Here is a 14369-nt window from a genome sequence, read left to right as displayed (position 1 = left end):
CTTAGAAAATCAAGATAGCCGATAAGCCCACATTTGCGCCAGAATCCAGGAAAACCACACAGTTTTTGCGCACACCAAAATGGTCGCCTGACCTGCCACCCACCAGTGCGAGCGTGATGGGCCAGAAGCGCCATGAGTGAAACGTGGTGCTAAAGGAAAAACAGCAGTGCCTGTTAGCTCAAAAAAAGCGCTTTGAAATCACCTTTGTTTCTCTGAATGCAAGCTCAAAATGCCTATTTCAAACATTGCAAGATAGTTAATACAGGAGACCTTTGCCAGACCCTATCCTTTGGCTGCACACAGAGCGAAATCAGTGCAAAGGAATATGGTGCTGTTCAAAATCCGTTTTAATTAATGTCAAAAATTGCTAAATCATGGGCATGAAACCACCAAACAAAAAAATCCAACTTCTGGTGGGGTGTTCTACATTACTCTACTGCAGAATCCACATCAATACAATGTTAGCAAGGATCATATGCTATCAAGTAAAATCCCCTTTTTGAAATGTATTCATTCAAGACAGCTCCCAAAAATGGGTGCAGTACCGGCGCTTGACACTGACCAGCGCTAGCGATCTAAACTCTGACAGGAGACCTGTATTTCAGGAGCTGAAAAGGAACCTGAGTTAGCTGGGACTTCAAAGGCTTGCTGGTCAATGAGAATTTTTAACACCTACTCTTCCCAGGCCCTATACCAGAAGGCAGTCTGATTTAATTAAAAGTTCAAGAGGCCTCTGTCCATGGGAAACCTTCTGCTTCCTCACCAAAAGGAGATCACACCTCTTTGATTGAATAAGGGGAGGGGTACCTGGGACTGCAGGGAAACAGAACAATGAACTTCCCTTGGCTCAAAGCAATTGTTAAATCAGGGGCTCGTAAATGCACTGCCTCTGTGAGCAAGCTGAGCTGGGAGGTGGGGACGAACAAGGAATTCCCCCATGTGATTTGGGACCTAAACACGCCCATCTGGGCCAGAGCATCATTTTAAAAAGATGGATAATTCATAGTACGAAATTGTCAAAATTATATAAATAATATCGTTATTCCTATGATTTTTTTGTGCACATTTTAAGAGGTGTTAGGACTCTGCACAATGTTCTGAGACCGAACCCCGCAATTTATTAATATTACAGACACTGTGGTTATCTCAGAAAATTGAAAACTTATTGTAATGTGCCCAGAGAGGGGGTGTACCACCGGGGAAGATTTGATGAAAAACCAATATGGCAAAACCCACTAAAAGCGCAAAATGTCGTTTCTGAACCCAAGCTCGCAGGAACATGGGGCTTGAACATAAACCTGTCTTAATTCATCTGTGATGTGTACATGTATTATGAACCATGTGTGTATCTGGGAAACCTGTTTGTTATGAAAAATTCATTTTCTAAGTGAAACCAAAGGGGAGTGTTCTTTCTGTATGCCATAAAAAATGATGCCTGATGACACCGGATGACTCACAACTCCGTTCTCCAGTCAGAGGACAGAACATCCTCTAACCTATCAGGATCCTTAGTGGGTTGGGCATAGAAAGTTAGCCTTCCCACCCACTTTCAAAAGACATAAAAAGAGCCACTGAGACCCAGGTAGGGACTGCTCTTTCCACTTTCTTGCAAAGCACTTTGCCGGACCAGACAATATCCAGAAGGACCATATCCAGAACTTAGACTCCATATTCCAGAACTTTGAAGCAGAAGGCCTACTGCAGGCTAAAAGTATTTTCAGCTGGCCTTACAACCTTGCAAACTGATTTTACCCCACACTTCCAAGGGGCACCTCAGAATAAAACAGCTGGGCTGTGCTGTTTCTGCTTCTTTGCCAAGAACTTTCACCAGAACCAGACCCAGAGAGCAGTGCTGTATCCAGAACCGCAGACCAGACCGCTGTGCAGTGCCAAGAACTTTTGCCAGAACCAGAGATCCAGACCAGCAGAGCACAGCTGACCCAGATAGCTGTGACTTCAGAACCACCCGCCAGAAGTCCAGTCTAAACCTGTTGACCAGATCTTGACGGCCTATTTCAAATTTATAGTGTGAGTATCCAGCAGAACCAATATCTTAGTTTAAAATAATCTAATTCAAACCATTTCCACCTACCTAGAACTGCATCATAGAAATCGTGTGTCCATTCTGTGATTTCAAACCTGTGAAAGTGTCATTTGAACCTTACTTTATTTCTGAGAATCTACCTCCATTAAATCGTCCGTATCTTTTGAACCGAACGTCCTAGAAGCGAGATTTAACTTTCATTGTAAAGCTAAGATCCTAAACTTTCCAACAAACCGACATTGCAACTCCTTATAGTTTTTCCATAATCGCGATCGACGAACTCAGAAAAAGTGCCGCGAATTGCAATTTGACTCAATTTCTCCACCTGTCAAAAATAGCCGGCTTTTGCTTGCAACTGCTGAAATTCGTTTTCAATCTGATAATCATTCCTGAATAATTGCTAGTGTTGACCTGAACTAATTCAAAGTAGCTGTCACCTACCCTGAATCTCCTATAGGGAATTAAAATCATTTTTAGCATATCTTTCACTTCATTGCAAATCACATTTAAAAGTATTTTTGACTGTTTAAAAGCATACCAGTTGCTCTAGGCTTGCTAGGGGGGAACTGGAATTTGTATTGCATTTGTTTGCATTCCTGAAAACTGTGTGCTCTGTTTTCCATCTCTTTATAGTGCATAGGGGGGAGTGAATTGACAAGAAAAAGTGATCATATTATCTCTTGTTGAAACCATATCAGTTTATTTCTCTGCTGCATTCTTTCCATCATTGCTTTTCCTTGAAACCATAAACGTATTCTCTGCTACCTTATCCTTTCTATACTAACTCCTCACTGATTGAAAAGAGTGCACAATTGTAACATTACCCATTGTTGATCAACATTATATTCATAAGTGTGCTATCAAATATTAATTTATTCATAAAAGTGTGATAAAAATATATTGTTTAATTTTTCAAATAAATCTTTTAATTTGCAAAACAAACCTACTTCTTGGTTCAGTGAGGTCAGCGGGCTTCAAAGAGAGGGGCGTTATACAAGGGTTTATCATCCAGATTTATGAACTTGTCATAAAAATATATAAATAAGGGCTACACTTGGGCATCCCAGACTAGTCATTGACTTAGTTGGAGTGCTGAATTGGAGTCACTAACAGAGTGGGGGCTCGAGCTGGGATGTCTGCATTAGGCCTACCACTTGTGCAGCTTAATACAGTGTGCTAACTGACAGGATACATAAATTCTGTTGGATCACCACGCTGTGTTACACTGTAAAAGCACCTCTCAAAAGAAGGACGCTCTAAGGAGACGGTTTGTTTTGCAAAATAAATTACAAACTTCTGTAAGTCAGGAAGGAAATCAATTTCCAGAATGATGACCTTGGTAGATATCAAAATAGCCAGTGAGCACCTCTTACATAAGCTATTTGTGAGAGGCGAATGGACGGAACAGGACCAGATGGTGTGGTTGCAGGCAATCGCACCCCAGATCACTGCAACAGGGTCAGACATATGGAGGGATCAGGGTCCATTACATGTGGCCCTGAGTAAACTATATATGGCCCCTAAAGCCAAAGATTAGCACGGCAAGATTGCCAGGATAGTGGCATACTTATATTTATATATGAGAGCCATACAGGACAAATGTGTTGAAGGCCAAGATCTGGCAAATAGGCAACAGATGGCATTAGAGAAGGCCCGATCTGACCTGGTCTCTTCTGAGTAGAGGCTGCACAGGAGCCAGGAGTCAGAAAATGAGAGTAGACAGTATCTCATTAAAATAAAAGTGGATATGGGGATACTGCAAATGGAAAAGACAGACCAGGATACCAGATTTCTGGCCTTGCAGAAGGAGTACCAAGAAGGTTTTGACTCCCTACTGCAGAGCCATAAAAAGCTGGAGCAACAACTGGACTTCAATAGGGCATGCGTAGAGCAGGTAGTCACCCTGCAAAGCCACCTAGATAGGGAGAAGGCAGAGAGCAACAAACTGATTCTGAAAGACCTGGATACCCAGACAGAATTTGAGGAAGAGCGCCAGAAAGCTGGTGCCCTTCAAAGGCAGAGGGATGACCTGGCGGCACAGAGGCAGGCTCTTAGTCAGGAAAGGGACACCTTAGGCCAGGAACTCTGCCACTTAAAAAGAAAAATGGAAGAAAATCACCTGGCCCTCCAGGGACTGGGTGACCTCCAAAAAGAGCATCAAAACGTGTTGGAGCACACCAGGAGGGTGAAAGATGCTCTGGCAAGAAAGGAGCAGGCCAGTAGGGATGGGACTCAGGAGGTAACCCTCCTGCAGCAAAGACTGGCCCAGTACTCCAAGACTAACCAGGAAGCACAGAGAGAGAATGAAGCCCTCTGCCAGCACAATGATAGGCTCCAGCAACAGGTAGCCATGAAGGAGAGACTGATAGAGTCTAGTAAGGCCTTGACTGAGGAACTGAAAGCACAGGCTCTTGCATGGCAACAGGGAACAGGGGCTGATAGAGATGAGGTTTGCTGGGAAAGGGAAACACCTGAGCATAACCTCAGGAGCCCTAGTACCAGAGGCCTTCATCCCTCCCAGTCCCTGGACTCTGCCACCCCCATATCCCCTGGCGCACATGAGCACAGGGCTACAGGGATGGGAGATTACTATCCAGCCAAAAGTATGGGGCTCATAGGCCAGTACCACCCAGGAATGGGTGAGCGGGCATCGGGTATGGGCACCTAAGTACAGTGCAATTTAGTGGGGAACCCCAGGAGAGTAGGCCCACTAAGGGCATCCTGAAAACCTCTGACCAGTTAGGTCAGTGAGGGGGGTACACATCAAATCCTGGCAGCAAGGAGGAATCTGAAGAGTCCTCTGAACGTCACAGGACACAGGTGACCAGGTCCCCACATTCTGCTAGCCATTCCCAGGCTTGTAGAATCCGGGAAAACCTGGAAGATCAGACGGGCAACTCTGGGAGCAGTGCGTCTGAGTCAGAGGATGAATGGACCAGGGTTACCCGAACCAAGAAGGCCAATAAGGCAAAAAGGGCCTTGCTTAAGGATACCTTAAAACAGATTAAGACAATTAGGAGTGTCATCACGCCTTATCACAAGAACTCCAAGTATTCTGTTTGGGAACACTTGGAGCTCTTTGAGCAAATGATGGAGACGTTCCATTTGAAAGACAGCAGTAGCTGCATTCAGTATGTAAAATGGACATTCTCCCCAGAATACTCCAGTTTCTTTGCGGGGCTGGAGGACCAAAATCATGCAAGATGGTCCACCTACAGGGCGGCCATCTTAGAGCACTTTTCTGTTCACCGGAATCCCGAAGAGCCTTGCAAGGCAGCCTACAATTTGCAATGCGGGGAGGATCAGGCCCCACAAGAATTTGTGCAGGAATTGAAGCGTGCCTTTGCGCAGACTACCAGAAGGGTGCGCACGGACAGCAAAGAATTTGTTAACACTTTTTTCCATGCCTTGCCCAAATACATCATGACCCAGCTAGTGAGAGATTTTCATGAGAAAAGGTCACTAGACTGGGTCATTGAACAGGCTAGCCAGATCTATGAGGTGCAGAAGCCCATAGAAAATAAAAATAACGCCCAGAAAAGCCCCAAATCAACCAGCACCCCTGCTGCTGCTAAGGTGGCAGAGGTAAAGGTTTCCCCCATTTTTGATTTGGAGATGGGGGGGCCTAAAAACTTGCCTGCGCAGAATAACTCTAAGCCCAGAAGGCCCTCGGGCCAGTCACAAACAGGGAGTCAAGGAGATAGTCCCACAAATGGGATCCCCCATTCCCCTGATTATGTAAGTCCCTGTTACAAGGGAAACCGACCCATCCTGGGTTATTTGTGGACTCCTCCAGCCCAAGGGGGGGGGGATCCACCCAAGCACCTAACCCAGGGAACTCCCCTCCTAACTTCCCACAGGAGGGCAGAAATTCCCCAAATACTGGGCAGAACTTTTTTCCCCAGGTATCCACCCAATTTCCAACCCCAAAATCATCCATCCTTCTTTCCCCAATTCCCTGAGCCCAGACCACTTAATCCGGGAGAGGGGTGGCCAAGGGTGGAGGGGTACCCAAATCTTCCCAACCCAGGGTGCTACCAGAGAAGGGATAGCTACCCTTCCCGGGATCAGCCCAGGGGAGAAAATAGAACCCCGTATCAGCCTGAGTGGGTTTCACAGTTAGAGCGCCAGGTCCAAAATATGGCACGGGATCTGGGTCACATGCTGAGGGCTCAACAGAACCCTCTGATGAGCATGCCGGCGCAGAATGCCCCAAACTCTCGGCCTGGTGCTCCAGAACAATGACGGGGGCAGCACCCCGATAACCCCACAAGGGGAAGGGGGTGTATAGCCTTGGAAGAAGCTTCCTTCCCCACTTGTAAGCAGCCCCTGGAAACCCAGGAACTGGAAACAAAATCTCCTACCCCTGAAAGTCTGCCACCCAAGGAGCAGAGAGGAGGTAGGAGAAACAAAGGACCCAAACAGACCCATTTTGTGGAGGAGGTAATGATCTTCCAATTTGAGGGAGAGGGATCCTCAGAGGATCCTGGGAAAAGGATCTTCTCCTTCAGAGATGGGGGAACTCCTCCCAAAGAAAAATGGGTCCCAAGGGATCCAAATCCAGACTGGGTAGATGTGGGGACTGAGCTAGCGCCGCCTATCATCTCATCCCAGAACCAACAGCATCAAAATCCCCTGGTTCAAACCCATTCTGGTGACTGCCTCCAAAAAGGGGGGGCGGCCCAGAACCGGAACCAGGGGAACCCACAACGGCTCTGATTTCCAGTTGCCAACTTTTTCTTGCAGATTCTCATGACTCTCCACAGAATTCTGCCCAGATCTCTTCTCTCGCAATGTTTAAAACTAAAAAATTAGCCCACCAGTTGTCCAAAAATATGAATTATCTGTGCCCCCTTGAGGAGAAGGAGGGAAGATACTATGCCCCAGTTCAAGTGCAGGGGCAGGGTACAATTTTGGCACTGGTGGACACTGGATCCCAAGCTACCCTTCTGTCCAAAAGGGCCTTTGATTAACTAAATTCCGGAAGGGGGGAGAATTACCGTATTCCTCTCACCTCTCTTCCTGGACAACTTCAGAACTTTGACGGGAAGGAAATTCCTGTCTAGTGGACTGCAGATTTGGACATTAAAATTGGGTGACACAAGGTGAAACACACGGTCATAGTAGTGACTCCAGAGGGCACCCCTTGTTTACTACAGAATGACCTCCTGAGAAGGTTGTCACCCCTAATAGATTGCGTAAACAAGGTCCTCTGGACCCAGACTAGCCAACCAATAAAATTAAAACAGAGTGTCAACCATGTTAGTTTAAACGGCACATGCCACATGGTTGAACAAAAATCTGACCAAGTAGAATTTCACTTCCAGAACAACCAAATTCCAGACGTGACAGTAATAGCTGTAGGACAATAGACTGGTGATGGGGGGTCCTCTCTATTTCTGAAAATCAACCTTCCGTCCAGTTTAAGGTGGTATTCCAGACTGGAAGGAAACACTCTGAAATTCTTTACTAATCCACAATCAGACATTCCAACTCCAATAGTACAGAAAGATGTGAAATCAGCTCAGAGCCTGGCTGATATTCAGCAAATTGGAGAGCAGTTGTTCATCCCTGTTCAGTTAAATGATGGGAAGGACTCTGTTCTTGCCCGAGTGTGTGTGAACAACGGTAAGAGCTTCATCAGCGAAGCCATGTTCTGCCAACTCCCAAAAGATCCAGCCATTCCCACATTCAAACTGATTGACAAATGGGAAATGGACCTGGAAGCACCCAATTCCAAACATCTCCTGCTAAGCAGGTGAATGCTCAAAATCTCCATTGGCAACAGGAGCATAGTCCATAATTGTTGGCTTGTGCGAGACGTCACTGCCACCTTTTACTTAGGCAGTGACATTCTCAATCCCTTTGCCATTAGTTTGGACCTAATAAACTTCAAAGCTTGGTCCCGGTTAGCAGATAATCCCATGGGCTTTGATGATCCAGAAAAAGCATTTAGGTCAGCTCAATTGCTACCTTATGCAGTTGAAATGCAGATTAAAGAGGAAGTCACCATCCCAGAAAGGACCCGACAATTCTCCCTGGAAGTGAAAGTTAAAAGAGGACAAAAATTGAAAAACCCTGATGCTTATATTCATCTAAATGTTTCTCTCCAACAGCAAGGGTTCGGGGTAAACCCAACACCATTAGTCAAAATGGAACATGACACCATTCCAATAGAGGTGGATAACAGCACTTAAAGAGTATTACTCTAGCCACAGGCACCATTATTGGAATGGCGGTTGATGACCGACATGTTTCCATTGATTTAGGAAATTAACTGTTAGGACCAATCCCCAAGGACTGTTTGACAGTGACAGTGATGACAACACAACACCAGATAGGATCTTTACCTGGCATGGGGTGAACTTCCTGGTGTACACTTCCTGCCCTTATGGTAAGGAAGATGTGACTTGTGACTTCAGAGGGGATGAGGTGATTTTCCAGGTCCATGAGGGCTGGCTTTCCCACCTGAAGTCTCCAGTCCAAATCAGCACCCTGACCAGGGACTTCTCCACCCAGCTGGAGGAGGCCGCTGAGATAGCAAAACCAGAAGTCTTTCCAGGCTTAAGGCAGATGGTTGAAGAGAGAGTCAATCTAGCTGATGCCTGTGTGACTCTGGAGCAGAAGCAAAAGTTGAAACAAGTTTTCTTGGATTTCCAAGATCTCTTTGCGGTGGACTCATATGACTGTGGTCGAACTGACATCCACACAACAACAATTGGCATGACTCCAGTGTTTGTGAAGCAATATCGCTTGCCTCTCGCATCAATGGAGTCCCTTACTGAAATAATTAAGAACCATGAGTCCTGGGGGATAATCTGTCCAGTTCAGAGCACCTTCAATAATCCGGTGCTGGGAATATTGAAGCCAAACTGCCAGTGGAGACTCTGCGCCGACCTTAGGGAGCTCAACAAACGGGTCCATACTTCCCGAGGGCCTCTTCCCTACATTGACCAAGGGCTGGCCCAGATCCAGGGGTCACAGGTATTCACTGCAATAGACCTGACCAATGGATACTGGACTGTGCCTGTCAGTAGGGAGGACCAATACAAACTGGCTTTTACCTTTGGGGGCCAGCAGTACACATGGACCCGGACTCCCTTCGGATACCTCAACTCCGGCAATGAATTCAACATTTTCCTACACAAGGCCATGCCCGACCTGGGTGTGAGGGGTAACCTGGCTTATGTAGATGATGTCCTCATCAAAAGTTCATCATTCGTTGTTCCACTTGATGTATGCCGGTGTCACAGCCTAAGGTTTGAATTTCCTCTGTTGAAGTCTAAGGAGCATTGCGGTTCAGCGGCCGTGGTCGGACCTACTCTCTTCTGGAGTGTATTTCACTGCATGTGAAGGTGTTGGAGTGTATTCATTTTCCAGTTTAATTCATCATGTACTCTGATGGCGTATTGTGTCTCAGTGCTTGCACTCCGCCTGCTCACCCAATGGATTGAATCCATTGAATAGGCAGTACCATGTTGACATGTCTTGATAGCACTTATCTAAGCAATAGCGATACGGTAAAGATGCACCATCTTTTATAATGTTCCATCTCAGACTGGCTTGGGAGAATCACATGCTCTTTTGTTGGAGCCGTGTCAGAAATACTGGTATGTACCACCCTCTGTCTGCTCGGAAGTAGAATTACTATCCCAGCAGGGGATACATCTGTGAGTTTCTTATTGTCCTGTATCTTCGACCTGCTTTGTAGGAAAATATAATTCCCTCAAAGAGCTAAAGTATGTGTTGCTTATAAAAATCCCTACAAGTGATGATTGACCATGCAGCTCAACTCATTTTTTTTTAGCCAAGGTGTTGGTGCACTCACTGCCAAGCCCTGTACCTTTCCACAGAATTCAATGGATTTCATTTGTCAATCACGAAATCTGATGATTTTGCAATCAACCTGACGACTCAAAAGGTTGTGAGATTACAAGTAACAAAGCAGAGGATGAGTATCCTCTGCTGTGGCTACAGGGGTGTTCTGGTTTTTCCACCTAGCCCATGACCACCATCCTGATCGGATGAATATTTTTGGAGTATGGCCAGGGCACGATATGTGTTTTTCTTATTGAGTGAGAATACTTACTTTGTTTTCTATTATCCAGTATGAGCTGAAAAGAAAACTTCCCAGGGTGTGGTGACGCCCTTAGTGCTTGTTTTTTTCTCCCTTGATACTTCAGTTTTTTTTTTTTTTTTCTGCCCTTTTCACACTATAAAGGATGTTTAGGTCCAGGGACATAGTATGAATGACATGCATTCCTGTTTAGCTTGGAACCAAAAGGGGTTACAATGTAGTAGACACAAGGCTGGAGAGCTGTTAGCTTTACTCTTGGGAGATTGATTTGTGCTTCCCCTCATGTCTTGCCAATCCAATATACGGATAATTGAGACATTTGGATTTTGTGTCTTTCGAGTTGTTACTGCTTCAGTCATTGGTGAAGTTTGGTTATTGCTCCCTATGGAATTTAAGGGAGTGCTTCTCCTGGGTAATTCCCTGTTTAAATGTTCGTACACCACATACAATGTCACCTTTCCTGGGTCATAGCTTGAGAGGGTAAGGTGCACTTAGTAGCTTTCAGCATTACAAAACATACTCAAACCTAGAATGGGGCACTTACTTTGAAAACAGTGGTGCACTTGTGCAGAGGATACTTTATGAAGATTGTGGATTTACTATTTTGGTTTAAGTATATCTCATAGTTGCCTACCCCATGGTAAGGTTACCTTTCAGAATGAACATGGTGTTTGATTCGCCTAGAATGTTTCTCTCATTCAGCAGAGAATGGTTACATGGGCTGCAGACCTACTTATGCAATATCCCATTAAGATTATTTTTTGCACCTACCGTCCAGGTGCCTATATGTTTCCCTTACATATAGGACCTGAATCACAGAGTGTTTTCCTATGGGATTGCACCAATATAAAATGCTTCTGTGAATCCGGCCTATACTGTGGGTTGGGGGTTTTGCCTTTGGTCTTGACAGGTTTGGGTCACTCTGATTTTGTTATGTCGGTGTAACAGGATTCTGTCTGTTTATTCTCAGATGGGACACGTATTGCTTTACACTGTCAATGACTGTATAAAGAGAAGATACACCCCAATCCATGTTCATGTCCCTATCTAGTAATGGCTTATTAGTTGTTAGTTATGTTCTGAAGCCAATGTCAGCTGTCAGTCCTGGTAGTTAAGTTCCCTTTATGCTCAATGACAGTAGGTAAAACTCTATGTTGAGTTGAGCAATTTATTCCACATTCCAAAATCCATATGTGAATTGCAAAATAACTCATGCCCAAATGCCAACACGTGTTTCGACCTAGTTACAGTCTTTGTCAAGGCCCGGCTTGTCACACATAATTGATCATTCAACAAGAAAAAAGGATTTGCTCAGCAGCTAGGTTAACGGTTTAAAGCCTGGTCATTGTTACGCACAGCGTTCCGATCCAATTAAATATTGGAATAGTTGTTGCCAAATGGAAATATGTTACCTCGATAAGATTCCATCCTTTCCCTTTCGGGCTGAAGGTTCGAAGAATTGAGAGACTCTTGGTTAAAGAAAGGCTGTACCGAGCCAGTGTCTCCCATGTTTCCACGCCTGTGTTAAGTTAGGAATTTTTGGCAGCAAGGGTGCTAGTGTTTAATACTCTCCCTTCCGCTTGGTTTCTACTCTTAGGGTAGGTTGGGGTTGCTAGCCAAAGGAGGCCTGGTTCATTTCTTTCTCCCCTTTTAGGCCTTTAGTATGAGCCCAGTGATCTCTTCACTTTACCTTTTTCCCCAAAAAATCTAGCTCATGTGAGCAGGTAGGTACAATGGTGACTTATTAAGGAATTGTATATGATATTGCAACACATTGCTTGTAGTCATGTTCTTTAGGGAAACCCCTAGTTTACAATCACAAGGGTACACAAAACTACAATGTGGCTTTAAAATTGCATAATAGGAAGCCTCTGGTTTTACCATAGAATGGCTAATCGCCCTCACTATTGTGAGTGGGGGTTTAGATTCTATTAAAGACACAGTGGTGAGTATTATCCTTCCCACCCTCCCAGGAGTATGGCAAGCTGATTCTCCACTCTCAAGTGGGGTTGCTGGGGGGAGGTGGAACAATCATAGAGTAATACCAATGACTGACGCAGGTCAAGGGTAATTTCCCTTTATATGATCACAGCTTCAGTAATAAATGAATCTCATATGTTGAGTTTTCAGATAGCCTCTTTGTTCCAGAAAGTTAATTTTCTTTTGTCATTTGTCTAGGAATAATTTGGTCATATTTCTGGAGAATTTGCACTCCTAGCTGTACATTACAATCCTGTATTGTAATGTCTGTAAGGGGTACAGTGCTTGTATCCATCATATATCATTACTTTGCCATTAGTGTAAAGTTTCCTACAGCCCTTATGGCAATTCCATAAAGTATTCTGTTAGTGACACAGTTAGGTAAGACTATTCACAAAGTGTCTGAAAATGTCAATGGGGAAAGTTGTAAGGTCAGATCCAATTAAAGATTTGCTTCGTTATCATGACATCATAGGCAGGGGTACCTGGGGAAACCCATCTAGAGTTCTAGAGAAGATTTGCCTTTCTTTTGAGGATGCACAAAGTAATAATTAAGTGTTTATAGTAAAGTATTTATAATTCCTTCCAACATTATCCTTTTTGTTTCTGCACAGTTATAGTATTCACAATTGTAGTTCATTTTGCAACATTAGCTCTGCATAACTAAGTCAATGGTAGGATATTTTCTTTCCAGCACAATGTTCCAGTGGGTATCCAGATTATGGATGTTTTGTTCATTAGGGTTTCCCCTTGTTTCAGGTCCCTCTATGTTCTCATTAACATTTAAGATTGACAGGGTAATAACTCATAATCCCCTATTAGCATGCATACCCACTCTAAGGAAAACATGGTATCAAACAGTGAGGACAGACACTAGTGATCACAGTTCAAGGGTGTTTGATTGAACTTCAATTGGTTGGTTGAATGCCTATCTAACCCTAAATCTAAGGATGGGAGCAAGCTACGACCATCAAATAATAATAACGCAGTTCTAGGGGAGTCTCTGTCAAAATGAAAAGGGCCTATACAAAAAAACATATTGCAAATCCTTACCTCCAATAACAAATGGTGTAGGAAAACGTTTTATGCAAAAGAAAAATGTTCAAGAAACAATAAGTCAGGATTCCTGAATGCTTGGCTTCCCTTCTCCACATTTTCAGCATGGGACAAGGCGGCACATTCGAGCTTCCAACACACTCTGGCTTCTCTTAGCACAATGATGCAGTTCAAACACAAATATCTGGACCTTCTGAGACAAAGTCTCTTTTTCAATAAAAGCCTCTGGTTCATAAAATGCCTGGAGTAACAAACAAACAAACAAACAAACAAACAAACAAACAAACAAACAGCAAAGTTCCTCTCTGGTTAAGATTTTCAAATTCACAAAGTCGTTGGGTGTACTGTTCACCCCGGGACTCCCTCAGCTGGGTTCTGACCCTCTATCCAATTTTTTGTCTTTCAATATACATATTTCACTGTTGGCCTCCCTCAGCCAGGTTGCCTCTTTACAATTCCATAGACTTCAACAGGTCTCTCTCAACCAGGCCCGGAACCTGTTGTAACTCAGACTTTTCCAGTCTTTTGACTGTGCACATGTTTTTGCTTCACCCTTGCATGACCACTTTGATTCAATCCACTAGTCTTAACCATTCTCTCTCAGCCGGGCATGGTTCAGTAATAGTTCACTTATTTTACTAGCATCAAAGCCTTTTGACTGTGTGCAGGATTTTACTTGACCCTTGCATGAACACTTCAAATTCCTTTCACTTTCCTTTCATCACTTTCATTCAAAAGATATGGCACGCTTTAAACAGAGACCTTCGACTGGGCATCTGCAACGTGCCTGATGACACAGTCCCTTCACACACTTGCTGTGCTCTTGAAAAGCCACTCCTTCATATTTCTGGCTTCACCTTCGCCACCTGTACACAGCCCAGTCTTGAATACGTTTTCTTCAACTCATCGGCTGCATTCGGGAAGCCAAGGCCGATGCTGGGGCATCTGCTTAACCTCCCAGACTCTTGCTGTAGTACGGAGGCACGGCATATATCTTGAACGACAAATATCGGAATTCACAGGCTTCACTTCTTATTTCACACATTTAAAGGTTTTGGAGTTCATGTCCCATAATGCACTTGGGTCTTTTATGCTCCCGGAAAATAGCATTTCCAGCATTGTGGGAGCAGCAGGAGCCCAAGGAGATGTTGTTATGAGGTTCGTCTTACCACCTGCTCCACAAAGGCCAAGGTCTTCTTGTTTCACCCAGGG

The sequence above is a fragment of the Ambystoma mexicanum genome, chromosome 5p (assembly GCF_040938575.1).
Source record: "Ambystoma mexicanum isolate Mex_15411 chromosome 5p, UKY_AmexF1_1, whole genome shotgun sequence".
Taxonomy (NCBI): domain Eukaryota; kingdom Metazoa; phylum Chordata; class Amphibia; order Caudata; family Ambystomatidae; genus Ambystoma; species Ambystoma mexicanum.
This window is presented reverse-complemented; position numbering follows the sequence as displayed.